The sequence below is a fragment of the Phyllobates terribilis genome, unplaced genomic scaffold (assembly GCF_046119375.1).
Source record: "Phyllobates terribilis strain yellow unplaced genomic scaffold, ASM4611937v1 Scaffold_11__3_contigs__length_659146591, whole genome shotgun sequence".
NCBI classification, from domain to species: domain Eukaryota; kingdom Metazoa; phylum Chordata; class Amphibia; order Anura; family Dendrobatidae; genus Phyllobates; species Phyllobates terribilis.
The window spans coordinates 12,563,852-12,584,913 of record NW_027362771.1 but is presented as its reverse complement, the minus strand read 5'-3'; the positions used below and the strand labels follow the sequence as shown (position 1 = coordinate 12,584,913).

The window sequence follows — 21,062 nt, the reverse complement described above, 5'->3', positions numbered from 1 at the left end:
ACTGTTTCTCCCTACTTTGCCACAACAAAGCTTTAACACTACAGTCCTGATTAACAAGTATCCTTCACTTGTTCAGCGGTTCTGAGTCCTATTTCTTCCAGTACTGGCACCCAGCTCAGTACCCTTAACTAGTCTGTTTCTCGGTTATGTTTATGCCCGTTACCTTTTCAGCATTACAAGTCCAAGGTCTTTTGGCTAGGCGTCCTCTTTTAGGAACCGTCTCCGGAAGGCCACTCTGTCTCTGTCACTTATCCGATATCCATTCTCTTCAGTCTTCTCTCACTCAGGTTCACCCTCCAATGTGGCACTGCTCACTTTGGACCTTGCAGTCCATTCACTTTGCACTCCAGACCCTTTCTGCATTCCTAGAAGAAAACCGTCACTTTCCCTAACATTATCCCCTCACACTATGGGCCAGTCCCAACTATTGACTCTAACAATTTTTATAGTCAACTATACATTTGCTAAAGCATAACACAATTTATACAACATCACAGTATTGCAGTACACATTACACCACATAACATATTACAACACGATTCTCATTACACTGTATTTTCAACTTGACGCAGGACACAATTCACATATCACTACAAAAATACTATTGGTGTCTTTAGGGGTAGGAACGTGATAGCCATTGACCACCACCTTTAAAACGGTACCTATGCTTGCGATTCTATGAGTCAATGCAGAGGGCTATGCCTAAACTATCAAAGATTATCTGAAGCCTGCTACAGTATTTTTTATGTGACTACACCCTTACTTGCCTTGCACTCCTACCTATGCTAGAACTATCCTTGAACACTGAGTATCAATTTTTGCCTTCCTCTGGATCAACATGTTAGGCTATGCGTTGAACTAGATGGACTTAGTCTTCCTTCAGCCTTAAAAACTGTTACTATGTAATTATAGGAAGTACCGCACTGATATATCTTGTATCTAAGTATCAATGCACTGCTAGAAACACTGCGCTATCTGAGCGCAGTAAATAACATCACACATAGAATTTTGATAAGGTAACTAGAGAGGCTCACCTTTGTGGGTTGTGCAGATCCAGGCACAACTCTAGTAGGGATTTAATAAAATGTTTTACAGGGTCTCCACCAACGGTCTGCCGCTCATCTGAAAGCCATGGTTGCACACCTTGTCCTGGCCCGACAGGTTGCCTCCACGTGGGTTTGTGAAAGAGATTACCGGAGGCGCTCCTGTGGATAATGATAGAGACTCCACTGTAAGTTTAGTGAAAACGTTCCAATAGGCTCGCAGGTGACTGCTCAAAAGCGCATAGGTTCAAGATATAAAAATGTATTTGGAATTAAAAACCACTCAAGTGTTGTGTGGTTGACATATAATAGCATATAATGGCACAATGCGTTTCTGCTCTCAAGGAGCCTTCATAAGGTCCATGTTGAGCTATACAATATACAAGCTTTAAATACCCTATTTGTATAGTAAGGGGTGGGGGTCTCATCCCGTGCATTGAGCTGAACTTCATTATATCAAACAGCCTACACCTTCCCACCCGCACACAGGCTGCGAGAACACTCCATCACAACCACATGTAAAAAAAAAAGGGAAAAAAAATGCCTGCCAGTATCCAAAAAATGACTCGCATACACCTGAAATACATAATACATAATTAATTGAAAGGATTCTATACAAAAATAAAACCAAGAGTATAACCAAGGAGAAAATTAGATTCTCACAACCCAATATGATGTATTGGATTGATAAAATAGATCTCTAAGGGAACCATTTTTGATTTTTAGTTTTACATTTGCATTCCCCATTTGCTTCATATTCATTCATAAATAGATTCATGTTTTGTATAGTTGGCCTTTAGATATATAGAAAAATATATGTATGTATTATAAATAAAGGGACGATAATAAAAAAAAAAAATCAAAATAAAAAAATATATATTTTTTCTCTTTTCTCCTTTCCTTTTTCCTTCCTCTCTCCCTTCTCTTCCCTTTTTTCCCTCTCCTTCCTTCCCTTCCGTCCTTTGCAATAGAATAAATATATTAAAATGGCACGAACTCCTCAAGTCGAAAAGCCCTTTCTCCAATGTGAATTCAAACCATGGGCTATATTTGTATATATTTTATATATTCCATCTTTGAATGAAGAACATTGCAAATGTGAAACTGTTTTGCTTTGATAATGACTAGTAAATAGCCGCTTGATAACACTGTTTGTATAGTCTATTGTCATCTTGAGATTGAAAAAAAAAAAAAAAAAAAAAAAAAAGATATATAGATAGATATAGATAGATATATAGATAGATATATATATAGATATATATAGATATATATATAGATATATATATAGATATATATATAAATATAAAAAATGAAAATAGAAATAAATAGTGGACTCATATCATTTATTTCATAAGGAAAGCCCTACTAGAGTTGCAATAAATTATCAATCACAAGTGCGAAGAATACGCACCTATATCTGAAACTAAAAGGATTTTTATTTTGGCTGTGGGTGATTGATTCCGTCTGCTATTAAAGGATGGTGTTAGACTGACTCTACAACCGCATTTAAACCATCCGGATGGAGGCTCCTTAATTTATAAATCCAGAAGGATTCTTTGGAATTAAGGGTGGCTCTTCTATTTCTGATACCTGCAGGGATCTGTTCAAGCGGTGTGACTACTACAGAATCAAAATTTTTATTATGCACTAATGTGATGTGCTTGGATAGACTTTTCTTGAGAAAGCCCGTTTTGGCATTATGCCTGTGGCCGTTCATATGGTTCTGCAATGTCTGAACTGTGCGTCCCACATAATTGAGCCCACAGCTACATGTGACTGCATATATAAGAAATTCAGAACCACATGTGAACTCATATGTAGGATTTGCAGTGACCTGAGCTATTTTATCATTTGAGGCTCTCTTGATTCTACAACAATAACCTTTTTTGTTCCTGAATTTAAAGATTCCCACTTTTTCTTTATCAGGCCTCTGTACAGTATAAATATTTTCATTCCTCAACAGACTGGGCGCTATGCTATTTTTCATAGTTTTGCCCCTTCTGAACTCTATATTGGGTCTCGGGGGGGACTAGATCTTTTAAAATGGGGTCCTTCCAAACAAGATACAAATATTTATTTCATATTTTACAAATTATGTGGTTTCCCTTATTATATACTGTAATGAAACTGTTTCCCATCCTGTTTGCTCTTTTCTGGATTGCTTGGCGGTTTCTGAATCAAACAATCATTTTGAGTGAGCGATAGATTATTTTGATAGGAGGATGCAATTAATGCTCTTTGAATCTTGTGATCAATGTGTTTGTTCCTGGTAATCTTCTGTTGAGGTACAGTTACGCCTAATGCGTCGCAATTGACTAGAAGGGATATTTTTCTTCCACTTGGGGTAATGTGCGCTTGAGTAATCAAGGTATCCATTTGTGTCTACCGATTTGAAATATGTTCTACTTTGGATTTTTTGACCTACAATATATAGTTCAAGATCCAAATAAACCATTTTTTCTTTAGATGTATTGCTAGTAAACGATAAGCCCCAATCATTTTGGTTTACCTCTTTCACAAAGGACTTTGCTTTGCTTGTTGTGCCCCTCCATATTATGATTAAGTCATCGATATATCTGCGATAATATTGAATGTGATCCTTATATTTGGGGGCTGTGAGTGGTGACAGGGACTCGAATCGCCCCATGAATAAATTTGCTAAACTGGGTGTGACCCGAGTCCCCATCACAGTTCCGATCTGCTGCAGGTACAGTGTGTTTTGGAGCCAAAAAAGATTGTGTTCGAGAATAAATCTCGGGCTTTTGAGCAGAAAGATTTTTTTGTTCCATCAACACCGCTGCGTCGTTTGATAAATAGTAATCTATAGATTCGATACTCAGGTCGTGATCTATATTTGAATACAGCACACAAACGACAAGGGTCAAAAAACGAAAATCAGTTTCACATTCTATATCTCTAGTTTCCAATATCAGTTGTGTGGAATGTTTAAGATATGAGGGTAATTTTGATACATATCCCTGTAAGAATAAATCAACATAATGGGACAGAGAGCTGGTTAAAGAACCAATTCTGGAAATGATGGGTCTTCCTGGGGGATTTTTATTGTCTTTATGAATTTTGGGTAAGTGGTAAAATATTGCCGTTTTTCTTTTTTGTTGAATAAATGAAGCGTATCAAGCAAAAGTACTCAACAAAAAAGAAAAATGGTTCTTAACCAATAATAATTCTAATAAGGCAATATTTAGCACCTTTCCTAACCTTATGTTGACAGCTGCTTAGAAATCCGTCATGCGGTCGTGCTCAGGTAAGGAGAGGTGCCTGCCATTCCATGCAGTACGATGCAATCAACGCACAAGTTATACGGCATTTTGTCCTTGCCCTAACACTAAATATTATATCATCGGGTTCCATCAATAGAACAACATAGCTCTTAATATGACTTGGCAACTGTGCATAACAGTTAGACTCAAAAATTACATTGCAAAAGAAGGCAAAATATGACTATTCTCTAAAGTTATCTGACTGTCACGGGTGTGTCAGGTGTGACAGTCGCTCTGGAGATGGCTGTAGAAGGTCACTATGCTTGGCATTGTAGACGCCTTCTTGATCACCTCATTTCTGTTGTATAATTATATCCTTCTTCCTTTAGGACTCAGCAGTAGTGTTGAGCCACCCCCGTAGTGTTCGAGTTCGGTTCGTCGAACACCCGTGTGTTCGCCGAACTGTTCGTCGAACACTGTTAAAACCAATGGCAGGCAAACAAAAACACATAGAAACACATAGAAAACACCTTCAAAGGTGTCCAGAAGCTGACAAACTGCTCAGAAGACACAACTAACACATGGAAAAGTGACAAGTACATATAGTCATGCGAAAAGAAAAGAGGTGGAGGAGTAAAAGGAGGGGGAGACACAGATATAGGCATGTCATGCCCTTCTAAAATCCAAAAAGTGAGAAGCCGACACGGCCAGTCCGTTCCTGCCCGTGCCACCTCTGTGTCGCCGGGTTTGTGATGAGCTGCGGTGGACCCCGACAGCCTGCCCCCCTATCCCAATACTGGTGCCTGTCCGCCGGTGGGTCGAGGCCCCCCACGGTGGGGGGGGGGGGGGAGTAACATCTGCAGAAGAAAGACCATCTTCCAGCCAAACTAAGATGTCGACTTCTTTTTGTGGACAATGTGATACGATCCCATTCTTACGGACACGCCCATCGCTACAAATTCTAAATGAGGCACAAAAACAGCAGGTGCTTCAACGGATATCAAGTGCTCCTTCAAGTGGGCTCTCCACCTCAATTTCAACATCACAAATACTCCAGTCCTCAGAGGTGTCACCCCAATCGCACTTGCTTCCTCACATCTTCCAAGTCTCCAGCTGCCCGTCTGAGTATGGGGTAGCACAGATGGTTGAGTCTGCACAGCTGTTTACTCATACTATAGCCTGGGAAACGGAGGTCTGCTCCAGAGCTTCTGTTAATCCAGATGAGGAAATGATCTGATCTGATGCCCAGAATCTTTATAAGTCGGATCCAGGACCAGATGAAGAAGGTTCTGAGCATAATGTAGACCCTTGTTCCCAAACTGTAACTCCTGTTGGTGGAGACAATGATGAAGACGATGATGAGACTCAAATACCTGATTGGAGCGACAACTTGACTTTTCGGTCAGGGCAGGAAGAGGTTGGCTCTGAGGACGACGGGTGTGATAACACACAGGGTGATGATGATGAGGTTGGAGATCCCACTTACTGTCAACCCACAGTAAGCCTGTCGATGAGGTCAGCAGAGGAGGTGGAGGAGGATGTGACTAGCCCTGGGGTTGGGGATGACTCGGTACCTGGGCATTTGCCTGGCCTTGGGGATGTCGCGGTGGTCGGCTCCCTGGCCCGTACCCTGGGGTCTCTGTTTAAAAGGGTGGATAATTGTTAATTTTATATGAGTTCATGACGCCACCTGTGGTATCTGGTGACAAGCACCAGCGCTGCAGCAGTCCACTGAGGCTGGTGATAAGGCAGCTCGATGGTATTGCTCCCCACAGGTGGACCTAGGTCTCAGGGCAGCGTATGCAGGGGGAATGCAGGACAGGCGAGACCCAGCTGGGTCAGAGCAAGAACGGGAACGGACACGGTAGTCACTTCAGTACCTTTTACTGGTGGAAATTCAGGCACATCCCGGAGCACTGTAGGGTGAAGGGTGCATATCAGGATCCTCCCCAATGAGCGGGTGTAGGGCCTCCTGTTTCTTGCCTCTGCTTAGTAAGTTTCTGACCTGCCTGGAGCTAGGCCTAACTTTGTCTCTGTCCTGCGCTGGCTGACCTTGTGGTAGGGCCTTCTCTTGAAGTTCACGCTCCCAGTATGCGGGGCCTAAGCGTCTCCTGGCTCTGTTACATATCAGCACCTTAGCGATCCTGGGACTTGTAGTTCTCCAGGGATTCCGGTTATGCCTTACTGGGTCATAGACATACCGGTAAGCTCGGATCCTGTGTCCGGTAAATGCTTCGGGGTGAGCTGGTTAAGCTCCTCTGCCCCTTATGTAGTAACTCGCCACTCGCCTTCGGCCTACTCGGGCCCTCACTAGGCTATACACACTAACTGCAGCTTGCCGCGCTTCACTGATCTTACGGCACCGGCACACCTTAAGCTCTATCTGGGCTCCCTGAATCTAGCAAGCGGGAGCCTCGTGCTCCACTGCTGAACTGTTAACTGCGTTCTCTAGACTAGACTGAGCTCCACTGCAGACTGACCTCTCTTAGGCTTCTCTACTGCAGGAACTCTTCAGAGGAACTGAACTGCCTAGCTCCATCTTCCCTATTTATATCCCTAACTGGCTCCCTCTGCTGGTCTGAGGTGGAAGGTGGAGATGTGTGAATGTTTATGGGGGCCTCTTGTGGAGGATTCCATCAATACACTCTTCTAGGATCTGTGATACCAAGCGCAGCGGGGCATCACAGATGCTATTGACGACGAGGTTAGGTTGCGCCTTCCTGAACAGAGACGGAGTACTGGAAGCAAGTCAACAACTGCATCCTCAACCACAACTCTGCCTCTGACCACAAGTCATAGTGGCTCTTCAGGTCACATGGGCTCTAAGCCTTGCATAGCGTGGGCATTTATTCAGATCGATAAGGATGACCCAACTCGTGTTATCTGTAATATTTGTCAGCAAAAGCTAAGTAGAGGCCAAAAAATACATAGTTTGAGTACTTCATGCATGTACCGTCACATGGATATGAAGCATAAGTTGCAGTGGGAAGCTCACTGTGCTGCAATGTGGCCTAGCCGGCTGGGCCAACCACCGTCTGCCCCATCTTGTGCATCCGCAGCCTCTTCATCGTCTGTGACTGGGGGGACAGCAGTCACACATGTTTTTGGACGCAGACCTGCCACCTCTTTACCCGCAACAGCCAGTGTGATTGGCAGGTCGTCAGTTCATTGGGAAGTGGAAACACCTGCTAGTGTTGAGCGCTCTCCGACATTGAGAGCACCACCTTTGGATCAAGGCAACCTAACATGTCCGCCTGCATCTTCCTCACAGACCGGCAGTTTTCCGGGGACACCCTACTCAACACCGTCTAAGCACAACAGCCAGCCCTCGGTCCCTCAGATGTGGAAAAGTAAAAGACCATTTCCTCCTAGCCATGAGAAAGCTAAGAGGTTGAATTTCACCATCTGCAAGCTGTTGGCTACAGAAATGCTGCCTTTCCACCTGGAGGACACAGAGGATTTTCAAGACCTTATGTCCGTCACAGTGCCCCAGTACCAGATGCCCAGTCGGCACTACTTCTCAAAGAAAGGTGTGCCTGCGCTCCACCAGCATGTCGCACACAACATCACCGCTTCTTTGAGAAACTCTGTGTGTGACAGGGTGCACTTCACCACAGACACTTGGACGAGAAGGCATGGACAGGGGCGTTACATGTCGCTGACTGGGCACTGGGTAACTATGGTGACAGCAGGACAAGGGGCTGCTGTCCAAGTCTTACCGTCCCCATGAGTTGTGCGTCAATCCTCTTTATCTCGAAGTTCCTCCACTGCTTCTGCCTCCTCAACCTCCTCTCGGTCCTCCACCTGCACCCAAAGCCTGTCTGGTAATGCCACCTTCTTTCTAACTGCGCAGAAGGAATCCTGCACACCTCCTTACTATGCTGGCAGCAGGGCTCAACGGCATCAGTGTTTACTTTGAAATGTCTGGGAAATGTGAGTCACACAGCTGAGGAGTTGTGGTCAGCTCTGGAGACCCAGTTTCATGAAAGGTTGTCTCCACTGGACCTGCAACCAGGGAAGGCCATGTGCGACAATGCTGCAAACCTGGGTGCGGCACTTCGCCGGGGCAATGTCACACACGTGCCTTGTATGGCTCACGTGTTGAACCTGGTTGTCCAGCAATTTTTAGCCCACTATCCCGGACTAGATGGCCTTCTGCAGAGGGCACGGTCGCTGTGTGCTCACTTCCGCCGTTCGCATCCCGCAGTTCAATGACTTACATCTCTACAGAAGTCGTTGGGCCTGCCAGTTCACCGGCTGAAATGCGATGTGCCGACACGGTGGAATTCAACTCTGCACATGTTGCAGCGACTGTGGCAGCACCGACAAGCCCTGGTGCAATACGTTCTGACGTATAGCCTGGGCCAACGAGATTCAGAGGTGGGGCAAATCACGCTGCAGGAGTGGTCTCAGATCAGGGACCTATGAAGTTGACGCGCCCCCTGGGCCATGGGGTACCCTGAGCCGGGCCGGTAGACGCTGGGGTTTGTAGTCACTGTATCGGTGACCCAGTCCGTGACCCAGGGCGGTCAATCCAAGGGTAATTTGTATATATGGATTTTATAATGTCTGACTACGCCACTTGTGGAGTGCGGCCAAAGGGGTCGCCGCTGCGGAACAGTCCTCTGAAGCTGGTGGTTTTGCAGCAACGGTATTATTACTCACCACAGGAAGAGTGTAGCTTCAGGGCAGTGTGGGTGGATGATGGTGGTTGTAGTGCAGGGAGTCAGTAATGAACACAGAGTCCGTGTGATGCAGTCCCAAGATCTTTACTCACAGTTGTTGCAGTCCAGATTACAGGTACCAGAGCAATCTCCCCCATCGTGCTGTGCGTACTCATTGAGGGGCTCAGTCCACCCCCAGATAGCTCCGGAGTGCTTAGCAGGACCCCCTTCTGTGTGTCCTTTCTCTGGCCTTCTCCCTGCACCTCACACCCAGTGACACTTCTATCCGGTATCCTCGGGCCTTGGCGGGTGACTTGTGTAACGTCCCCTGGGTCCTATGTGGCTACCTTCTTAGTGAGACTGGTGTGGACTTTGGCCTGCAGTACATGAAATGCAGCAGCCTCCGGTTTCTAGTTGAGCCTTGCTGTTTCTCCGCTAGTTGAGGGACCAGTTCCCCTTATCTGGCCTGACCCCTCTACCTCCTGGTAGCAGCGGGAGTACGGGTGGCCTTCTACACGGCCCGTAGCCGTAGGGTCCCTTTGGTTCCTGGAGCCTTCCAGCTCCCACTCCTCTCTTCTCTCCTTCAGTCCTGGGCCTCCCAGGCTAGGCCCGCCTCCGGAGCAGAGCTCATGCCTAGTCTCTGCTCCTGTCACTTTTCCTCCTCTGTCTGGCTTGCTCTTTCTAAGATGGCTTCCTATTTATACTCTCCTTGTCATGTGCTCCCCTAAGCTGCTCCCCTAAGCACCCACTACATAGGACCCTCAAACCAGCTAGGGACCGGGGACTGTGCTCTCCCTTAGGAGCAATCTCGCCCTACCCCCACTGCGGGTATGTGTTGGATGCAGGAGTCAGGGTCCCGAGCCATACGCCTTCCTTACCTGAGGGTGAGATACCACACCTCTGGGTGAGATGCAGTAACTCTGTGGCGACTGAACCCTCAGGGGCGCCACACACCCTTCTGCTCAGTTTTGAAATGGCGACGAAGATGTTTAGTGCTGACGACTATGCCATTATCAGCATGACTATTCCGGTGATTTACATGCTGGAGCACACATCAAACAGAATTCAGAGTCAGGTGGTGGGACAAGAGGAGGTGGAGGAAGTAGAGGAGGAGTCGTATGGTGAAGGGATAACATCTCCAAGGTCCAGACGGTTGACAGCACCAAGGCGGCAGGCATGGGAGGGTGGGGGAGAGGGATTAACCAGGGCGCATGGTAGCAGCCAAACTGTTGAGGAAGGTGCAGGAGCCGAGGAAGTAGTGGACGACGAACTGGCGATGGGCATGGAAGATTCATCAGATGAGGGAGACCTTGATCACATTTCTGTTGTGCGAGGTTGGAGGGAGAGGGCAGAGGAAGGAAGCATGATTCTTACCTCGCTACCAACACAACAAGGACTTGGTACTTCTGTATGCGCAAGACACATGAGTGCCTTCTTGCTGCACTACCTGCAACATGACCCCCGGATTGTCAGAATTCGAAGTAATCCCGACTACTGGGTTGCCACACTCTTAGATCCCCGGTACAAAAGTATATTTGCCGAAATAATTCCTGCCATAAAAAGGTATTGACGAATGCAGGAGTATCTGCAGACGCTGTTGCAGAATCTTACATGTGCTTTTCCACAAAACACCAGTGGTGCACGTAGTGAATCTCACAGTTCTAACTTGCCAACGGTGGGACTGTCGAGCCTTCATCACTCAAACAGTAACAGTAACACAGTATCTGCTGGTAACAGCAATTTTGTGGAATCGTTTCACCACTTTTTTAGACCATCCTTTGCAAGGCCACAGGAGACAAGAAGTCTGACACATACTCTTGCACCATCCTCTCTAGGCATTGACTATCTCCAAGTGAACATCGAAGCCATGACTGTGTCACTGGACCCTTGCTCATTTTGGTATTCCAATCTGGAATAATCGCCGGAGCTCGCCACTCACGCCTTGGAGATCTTGTCATGCCATGCAGCCAGCGTTCTCTCTGAACGTGTGTTCAGCGCTGCTGGTGGTGTGCTGACAGATAAGCGCATGCGGCTGTCCACTGAGAATGTAGACAGACTCACGTTCATAAAGATGAACAAATCATGGATTCGCAAGGACATTTCTACCCCTGTGTCATCCTTGGGAGACTAAAAGCTTGGGGATTTGGTAAAATCACCTCACCAACCGTTTTAAGCAACAGTGGGGCAATTGATGCCACTTAACCCTAGAACGCATGACCATAAAAATCTACACTTTCACATACCTGGGGCCCTTTAGGCCCGTGTGCAAATAACATGGAATAACTCAAACTCAAATGACAAACAACTATATACATGAAGAATACCTAGAGTTTCAAAATTCTAACTAAAGTATTCTTGCAGAAAATAGAAAACAATTAACTGGGCGGGCCTGCAAGGCCACAGGTATGCGTTCTAGGGTTAAGTGGTGTCTGTGCCACAATTTTGGGAGTCCCCTTGCTGTGTCTTACGTGACCCCCCCCCCCTTTTAACTGTAAGAAACTACATACACTATGGCTTGGGGTAACACAGATGGTTGAGTCTGAAGAGCTGTTTACTCAGAGGTCTGCTCCAAAGCTTCAGGGTCTGCTAGTCAGCGTAGAATTTTTAACTGCATCTAGCCTAGGCAATACTTTGGGCGTAGTAGCCCAGCTGCGAAGCAAGCTGCACCGCCTGTGTATCTAATAAGAATTTTTAAATGAATCTAGCCTAGGCAGACTGTGGGGACCCCCAACCAAACCCAGACGCTCAGCCCCCCTACCGCCCCCCTTTCATGGACAATACAATAATGTAACTCTTACAACTGGATGGGTGAGGATTGGTCACAGCTTTATTAACTCTTTATACTCATTCCATTAGAAAGGCATTTTATTTCTAAAATAATTCAGCTTGTTGCAGCATGCCCTGGGTCCCCACTCCGGCAAGTTGGCCAACAAGTGTAACTCTCCAACATGTCCTTTCTATTTCCAGGCCACGGAGGATCCAGCGTACTCGTATGCAGGACTCTGACCCCCACCCATCACTCTTAACGCTTGTTCCACTCCGTCCTGGAGTCCTGACAGGAATATGTCCAGTCCAATATCTATTAAGTGAACACCGTTGGGCCGTATGAGGCCTGCTTTATCTCCTTCCAGTTGTCGGTGTCGTATCACTACACCGCCTCTGTCTCTTCTAAATTTTGCCATCCGAATATTTATTACCCGCCTTGTCCATTCGATGGCCGTGATGTCTCGCGCACCTTGCCATACCGCTATCGGCACAATCTCTGACGATACTATAGCTAATTTTGTGAAAAATTCTCTGAAGCGCTCAGTGTCTAGTTTCATTATTGCCAGTAGTTATGCGCTCTTGTGATGACCTAGGTTGTTTCCCCCGGCCTGTATAACTAAGATGACCGGACCTCTTGCCTCTCTCCCTACCTTGATTACCTCCATTAGTACCTGTGGCCATAGCAGGCCTCTAATACCTCTCCAGTTGAAATATGTGTTATGAAACTCTAATTTCCTCCCGCCTGGGCGGACTTTCACCCTTTTTTGTGCCCAATATATATACGAGTGGCCTATCACTCACACTGTTGGCTTAGCGTCACCTGTAAAAGAAACAAACCACGTTAGGATAACAAGTCCGGTCTTATGTATCTTGCCAAACACGTGGATCGCCATCTCCCTATCCTCTGAACTTCCGTTTCTGACAGTCCTGCTCTTGCTGCTTCCGTGGCCGCACCTATGCGGAATGAGTGTGTCCCGTAATCTTTGGGGTGGTTCCCTGCCGATGTTATGCAGTTATTAAATATAGCTTGGAACTGGTATCTTGATAATGGCGTTCCATCAATGTGTGATAGGAAGAAATTACTTTGTGATCTGATGGTTAGATATGTTTTTACTATTGTTACCAGACTCAGTGTACCGTTTGTGGGTTGTAGAAGTACCCAAGTACCCCTGCCCGCTGGAACCGTTTTCGATTGGTGTATGCGTAGACCTATTGCATTATTGTCTATGACTACGTCCTGGTGTAATAAGCCTCCACTGGTGGTAATTTTGGATTGAGGGACTAATTCGCTTATGCATAGCGCCCCGAAGAAGGCGATCACAAATGCAGTAGACATTAGTGTTGCTTCAAATTGTGAGTGTCATGTTAATGGTGTTAGGGATATGATGTGAGAAATCAGTTTTAGTGACACGGGACGGGACGTCTACATTCCTGACTTGGCTGACCCCTTTTCCACCCTTTTATGGATTGTCTGATGATGAATCTTTGTCACATCTCCCCAATTCAGTAGTTGGAAGTGAAATGCTACTCCGGTCAGACACCGCTGCGCTGACTCTCCTGATATGCCCCTCATCATTAGCTGGTGGAGAAATTCTATGGTGACTTGTGATCTGGCTTGTTCACATTGGTCAACCCGTCTGCCTGCTACTAGTCATGTCCACTCTTCCCATGCCTTACCGTATGCTTGCCACGTTGACGGGGCAACTGACGCTCTGATTAATGGCATCAACTATTCGCCACTAGATCCCATAGGGAGGGTGGGCAACTGTTGCCCGATGGGTGGGCGTTGTGGAAGAGCTCTGTGAAAATCTGCCAATTGAATTGTTATAAAGCGTTAGCAGCAGCTTTATACCCCTCAGCATAGTGGCTAGCGCGGACCCATACATTGTGTTTTAGGCACAGGAATGCTAGCCTGCGTAGTAGGCCTAGCACTGGGAGAGACGATGATGCCATCTTATTAATGGAGTGCGCTAGGCTGGTGTTTTGTGTTATGAAGCGTATATTTTTGTTAGCCAGGCGCGCGCCCCATATTTCTATTGCTACCACTATTGGGAAAAATTATTTTCAGGGCTAGATGCAGCTAAAAATTATTATTAATTTCAAAGCTGGTGGAGCTTGGTATAGATGGCCTAATACAATGAGTCCCACACACTGCTAGAAGCCCAAATATTTTTTCAGAGCTAGATGCAGATAAAAATTATTTTTAATTTGCATCCTGATGGAGGTCAGTATAGATGGACTAATAGAACAAGTCCCACTCACTGCTAGAAGCCCAAATATTTTTTCAGAGCTAGATGCAGAAAAAAATGATATTGAATTTGCAACCTGGTGTAGGTTAGTATAGATGGACTAATATAACAAGTCCCACACACTGCAAGAAGCCCAAATATTTTTTCAGAGCTAGATGCAGAAAAAAATGATATTCAATTTGCAACCTGATGGAGGTCAGTATAGATGGACTAATAGAACAAGTCCCACACACAGCTAGAAGCCCAAATATTTTTTCAGAGCAAGATGCAGATAAAAATTATTTTTAATTTGCAACCTGATGGAGATCAGTATAGATGGACTAATGGACCAAGTCCCACACACTGCTAGAAGCCCAAACATTTTTTCAGAAGGAGATGCAGAAAAAAATTATATTCAATTTGCAACCTGATGGAGGTCAGTATAGATGGACAAATAGAATGATGCTTTGCCCAAAAGATTTTACTTCACTAGGTGCAGTAAAAAAATTGGTATTCTATACACAGGTGGTATGTCTTGCAACACAGATAGGCTACTCCACTGACTAACACACTCTGCAATAGGCCAAAAAGTGTTAGCTTTGCTAGATTCAGCCAAATGCTGTGAAAAAAACTTGCACAGCACTGGCACAGACCTGCCTGGCAAAAACTGATAGGAACTGATGTAACCTAGTCCTGAAAAGGACTGCAATTACAATTAGTCTTTACTCCACAATCTATCTATTTAAGAGCACAGACCTGCCTGATAAAAGTCGTAGGAAATGCTGTAACCTAGTCCTTAAAAGGACTGCAATCACAACTATTCCCTACTCCCAAGCTATCTGTAGATTTGTGCGAAAATTGGCTTGAAATTAACAAGGTATAGCGCACACAGCAACAGCGGTGCCGTCTAACACGCAGCTGCAGCAGTGAGAAAATGGTGGCGACGGGGAAAATGGCTGGGTCTTATAGGTCAAGGACATGTGACATACACTGCCAATGACACATGCCCTTGCTTGTGTGAAAAAAAGCACTTCGCTCCGTGTGTGCGCTGCTGATAGGCTGACAGATTGCACCTCCCCACTGTATAAATGCGGGAAAGAGAAAAAAAAATGGAGATCTTCATTATTCCTGCAGAGATCCATCCCCTGCCCCTCCCCCCACCCCGCTGTACACTCAAACTGCATATTAACATTAATTTTCATCATTACTGAGAAAAAATCCAGTTATGATTTTGGTGCACGAACAGTTATCGAACATAACCTCGAACAGCCGAATTTTTTTCAAATCGTTCATGTTCGCCGAACGGCTCGAACACCGCCCATAACAGCTCGAATTTGAGATTGGTGAACAGTTCGAGTAGAACAACGCTCATCTCTACTCAGCAGTGACCTCAACCTTCTACTGCTGATGGACACACCCTTGCTGGGTAGTTAAAAAGTCTTAGTTTCTCCATAGTGTCACCGGTGATAGTCCTATGTACCTCTATGTAAGCTTGGAGCACTAGCAGTTGGCTAGTTAATTCTCTGATGCCTTTGGAGGACAGTTGGCATTCTCTCTGGTGTCTGCTCAAGCTAAGTTATCCCCTTTGTTTGTTTATCTTGTTGTCTTTAGTTTGTAGTGGGGTTTGCCTAGTGCCCACCATGTCCCCTCCCTATCTAGGGATTAGGTACCTGCTCGGCGATAGATGTGGAACCAATATAGGAACGATAGGGTAGGCAGGGTGATATTAGATCTGCCTAGGGGTGTCCACTCCCCCTTTCCCTAGTGTTAGTCTTTCCCACACCTTGCGTGACACTGACCCCAGATCCCAATGAGCCTATAGTCTGTGTTCCAGTAAAGATGGAGCAAAATGATGACATTATCAAACCACCTGAGTCAGGACACTAAAGTCTTGAGTGTGCTCTTGCTGTTCTGTAGACCACAGGGTTAAGCACACTGCAAAACACATAATGAAGAGTGGCTCCCAGCTTTATCACAATCTTTAACTGCATTAGCATGATATGCAAATGGAAGTTACTCCAGGTGATCCTCAGCATGTGATTGGGTCCATGGCGATTGCCCCCTCAGCATCCCAGTAGCTAAACTACTGACCTTGAGGTACAATCCTTTTTATTTTTTCGACAGTAATACAATGTTTGTTTGATTTATTTTATTTTTGCTCACACTTATCGTGAGAGCCAAAATACTCACATCTTTTATGGCAAAAGTTTAAAGAAATCTATATAAAATGCATATGAAATAATTACGTACCAAAATATATCTGTTGAGCATAATTTTACAGACATGTGTGCATAAGTGCTTAGTCAATATCTCCGTAGCTGACAGAATTCTAAGTGAATATTCAGAATGTGATACTATTGCAAGTTAGAATTCTTGGCACCTGACTATGTAATCGTGAACAGTGATTTAACACTAGAACTACCGGAGGGGTCATTTTGACCCTTTCGCTATTTATTTTTCCTATAATTTCTAAAATTTTAACAAATGAGTTCTGAGTTTTTGTGACTTTTATTTATTCATGGCAGTGTATATTTTAGGACACAAAAATGAATTGTAATTTTTTCTGGGGCCCGGATTTTACAATTCATACCTATAAGTACTGAAGGGGTCAATTTGACCCCATACATAAAAGTAGTAGTAGGCAAGTCACCTAATATTACAGAGTACAGAAAATCACAGTGCTTCTCCCTAGTTGTAGAGTGTAATTGTGTCTTTGCATATCAGGGATGATTCAGCATTTTGTTTTGTCTAAACTTGTCTGAACATGTTTGATCCATGTCTCTTCTAGCGATTTCTGTCTGCACTTCAGTAGCAAACATTACAGTTGAAGCTACAACTCTGCATGTTTGTACAGTGTCGTTTTATTACTTCTGCGATCTTACAAGTCCCTTCTTGCGACGTATATTTGAAGCATGAGTAAGCAGAGGGGTCTGACAAGTGATGAAATTTTGAAATGTCTTCAGAATTTATCTGAAAATGAGTCAGGAGAAGAAAATCAGGAACAAATAGACTGAGTCTGATGAGGAATATTTTCCTCATGATATTTCCGAAGAAAAAGATTCAAGCAGTAACAGTGATATAATTGACGATACCGAAGATTCTGGAGAGGATGATGGACGTCCTACTACGTCAACAAGATGTACGGCCACACCATAATTGCGGAGAGGTAGAGAAAGAGGGACCCAACCACAATATTTTGGATACGGAGGGAGAAAGAAAGGTACAGTGGACATTCCACCTGCTGTGGGTCATAAAGAGACTTGTCATGATGGAATTGTGTGGTAAGTTGTCCCAATTGCTTCTGCATCTACTGGCCGACTGTCCCAACAAAACATTCTATGAGAAACAGCTGGACCCACCCCTTATGCCAAATGGGAGATCATTAATGGGAATGTATCAAGTGCATGGAGGTTGCTAATTGATGAACCTATACTTCGCCACATAAAAAAGTGTACAGAAATGGAGGCTCGTCAGAAACTTGAAGATGATAAATGGACAGTTTCTCTAATCGAGCTTGATGCATTTACTGCAATATTATATGTGAGGGGTGCATATAATGCAAATGGTCTTTCTGTAAAAAGTTTGTGGTCAAGTACTTGGGGTCCTCGCTTCTTTCAAGACACTATGCCGAGAACTAGGTTAAAAAATTGATGCGATTTTGTATGATTTGACATCAAATCCACCTGATCTGATACATTGAAGAATGACAAGTTTGCTTTATTTTCTGAAGTGTGGAATCGCTTCATTGGAAATTTTATACTGTGTTACAAACCTGGACAAAACCTGACAGTTGATGAACAGCTTTTTCCAACTAAATCAAGATGTCCTTTCACCCAATATATAGCCAATAAGCCGGACAAATTTGGAATAAAATTCTGGCTGGTAGCTGATGTAGAATCCAAATACCTCTGCAACGGGTTTCCATATTTGGGAAAAGATGAACAACGACCGGCTGATCTGTCTCTTGCACAACACATTGTTCTCAAACTAATGGATCCATTTTTGAACAAGGGAAGAAATGTTACTACAGATAATTTTTTCACTTCATTGAAACTTGCCAATACACTGAAAGCCAAGAGAACAAGCATTGTGGGAACGATGAACCGTGCAAGAAAAGAGATTCCATCTTTGGCAAAAAACCTACGAACAAATACATATGAGACTACTCTGATGAAGAATGGTGACATCACTCTTACAGTTTACCAAGGTAAACCAAATAAGAATGTCATTTTGCTCAGTAGCCTTCACCCAGATGTAGCAGTTGGAAACGACAAGAAAAAAAAAAACGGAAACGGTAAAACTTTACAATAAAACAAAGGTTGGAGTGGACACAGTAGACCAGATGGCTCGAAAGCACACCACAAAATCTGGAAGCCGCCGATGGCCTGTTCAGGTGTTTTGTAATGTACTTGATTTAGCAGCTATAAACGCAACAATACTCTATAAAACAGCAACTGGGAGTCAAATTAGCAGACGGGAGTTCATTCTTCAGCTGGCATTAGACCTTCGCAAGAATTATTTGGAATCAAGAAGTGGCCCATCATCCGCAATGTCTGAACCACAAACAAAAGGACAAAAAATCCGCAAGAGTCGAAAATGTGGAGTTGGAAGATGCAACGAAAACAAAACCATTAAAACTTACGCAAGCTGTAACAAACCAGTTTGTGGAAAATGCACTGGGAAGTATTTTCATTCTGCTAAATATCTATTTAATTTCAAAATCTAATCTATGTTCTAATATATTTTAATGAAAAAGTCTCTATACTTCTATAACTATAGAACTTAATTTTTTTTTAATTACTTTTTTATGATGCTTTGTTTGAGAATCCCAGTGCATGCTGGGTTACTCAAACAAAGCTTCATCTGGTGGCAGAGGCTGCGATCACTGCCACAGTCTCTGCCCCTTCCCTGAAACAAAGTGTCATCACTCGGTAAAGGGTCTGGGCTAGTCCCTGCTCCTCTGATCTTGCGCCGGTTTTCATTTTCAACAGATACTTAGTAGATAATTGTCACTGTGCGATGTGCACAATGACCGTGTGCTCTCTTGCCAGCTCTGATCAGAAGTAAGGAGTCGGCAGAAGTGCTCACTGTCATTGTGCAATATAAGATGAATACCCGGCTTGTAGAGACCAGCACTGCCCCTGCAAGTGATATCACTTGCTGAGGCGGTGCCGGTCTTTGCACGTCATACATATTCTTAAAGCGCACAGATCAACCCAAAATATCAGTCTACTTTGCATGCTAGTCTGACGCAATAGCTCTTAAAAAAAGGTTAGATTATCCTTAATATAATAAGCTCAGTTCATTAACAATACTATAATTTATATACCCTGTTAAGATTGCAGAATGACTTATGTTAAAGAGCATATCAAGCTTCTATTTGGGCAAGTCCTGAATATTTAATACTTTTTACAAACTGCTGAATAGCTCAAAAACTCGTTTGCAAGCATTTATATTGGAATGTTACTGTGGGCCATACAATGCACCTGTTTATGAATTATTGAAGCATACTATATATTTGATATATTAAACCTTCAAATGCATTCTGTGAAAATGCCATAGAGATGCCAGAGAAATCATCCATTTAAAATATGCATTAAAAAATCTGTTTGAAGGTGGTATGTAGTGATGAGCGAGCACTAAAATGCTCGGGTGCTCAAAGCTCGGGTCGAACACATTGGAACACTTGGGTGCTCGACCCGAGCAATGAGCCCAATGTAAGTCTATGGGAAACTCGAGCATTTTTTTGGCGGTCCCCCCCGGCGGTCTGCAGAAGGTCAAAAATTGCCCCAATCGATGGGAACAGTGCTCAATTAAACATCAGGCAGGCAGAATATATAGGCAGACAGGCAGGCAGGTTATATAGGAGTGTGCATAAAAAACAGCAGGGCACTTGGAACACACTAGTGCCCTCCTATTTTCATGCACCTGTCTCTTTAAAAAAGCTGGCTGGCAAATCATCAGCGGCATACACCGGTACCTGACAATTTAGAACAGAAAATAGAGCATCACACATAGATTAGATAGATGGAAACATGTCAGTCACATATATCATAAGTACAGTGACAGTGTTGGTTACTGTACTTGTTATTTAGTGTTAAAATAAAGGATTTATTAAAAAAAAAAGTTGACGTGGGGTTCCCTGTAATTTTATTCTCTAGCGGAAGTTAAGCAGATGGCTGGGGCAGATGTTTGAAGCCTGGGAAGGAGGTAATACCCACGGAGCTTCTCAGGCTACTAATATCAGCCCCCAGCTGAATACCTAGCCTTTACTAGCTATTAACATGGGGGACCCAAAAAAAAAAAAATGATGTGGGGTCCCCCCTTTTTTAATAGCTAGCAAAGGCTAGGCAGACAGCTGGGGGCTGATATTAATAGCCCAGGAAGGGTGCCATGAATATTGGCCCCCTCCCAGGCTAGGAACACCAGCCGTCAGCCGCCCCAGAAATGGTGAATCCATAGGATGCGCCAATTCTGGCACTTAGCCTCGCTCTTCCCATTGCCCTGTAGCGGTGGCAGTGGAGTAATAGGGTTGGGGTTGATGTCCGCTAATAATGCCAGCTGACATCAAGCCCAGGATAGTAATGGAGAGGCGTCTAGAAGACACCCCGATTACTAACCCCATAGTGAAAGTTAGAAAAAAAAAAAAACACAAACACCCAGAATGAAGTCCTTTAATTGAAATAAAGACACAATTCTTTAATGTTCTAAATTAAACTCTATTTACCGTCACGCCCAATCCAGCTGAAGCCAACGATCTCCTGCAATGAAAGTAAAATAATAAACCAACCTGATGCTTACCTTTCCATGGTTCCCAGGACTGCTTCAGCTCTGCTACATTGACATGACAGGCTGGATCGCAGCAGAATGCGGCCATCCAGCTTGACATGCCGCAGACACAGAGAAGCTCCTCAGTCCAATGAACTCAGCTCACCTCATGCACGTCACTGACAGCATGGGAGAGTTATCCTGCGCATGCAGTGCCTGCAAATGACATCACCGCTTCAGCAGGAGAATTCTCTCACGCTGGGACGGCATTGAGATGGCAGGCTGGGTGGTAGCAGAACGCTTCCATCCAGCTTGTCATCCTTCAGAGACGCTAAGGAGCGCAGGCATGCTTGCGCTCTGCAGTGTCTCTGA

At 44.5% G+C, this 21,062-nt stretch overlaps 1 protein-coding gene across 2 annotated transcripts in view; it reads left to right on the top strand.

Moving 5' to 3' along the window:
* LOC141164964 (teneurin-2-like) overlaps nt 1–21,062 on the top strand; it is a 2,056,926-nt gene that overhangs the window by 176,997 nt on the left and 1,858,867 nt on the right. The gene's annotated exons all lie outside the window — the stretch shown is intronic.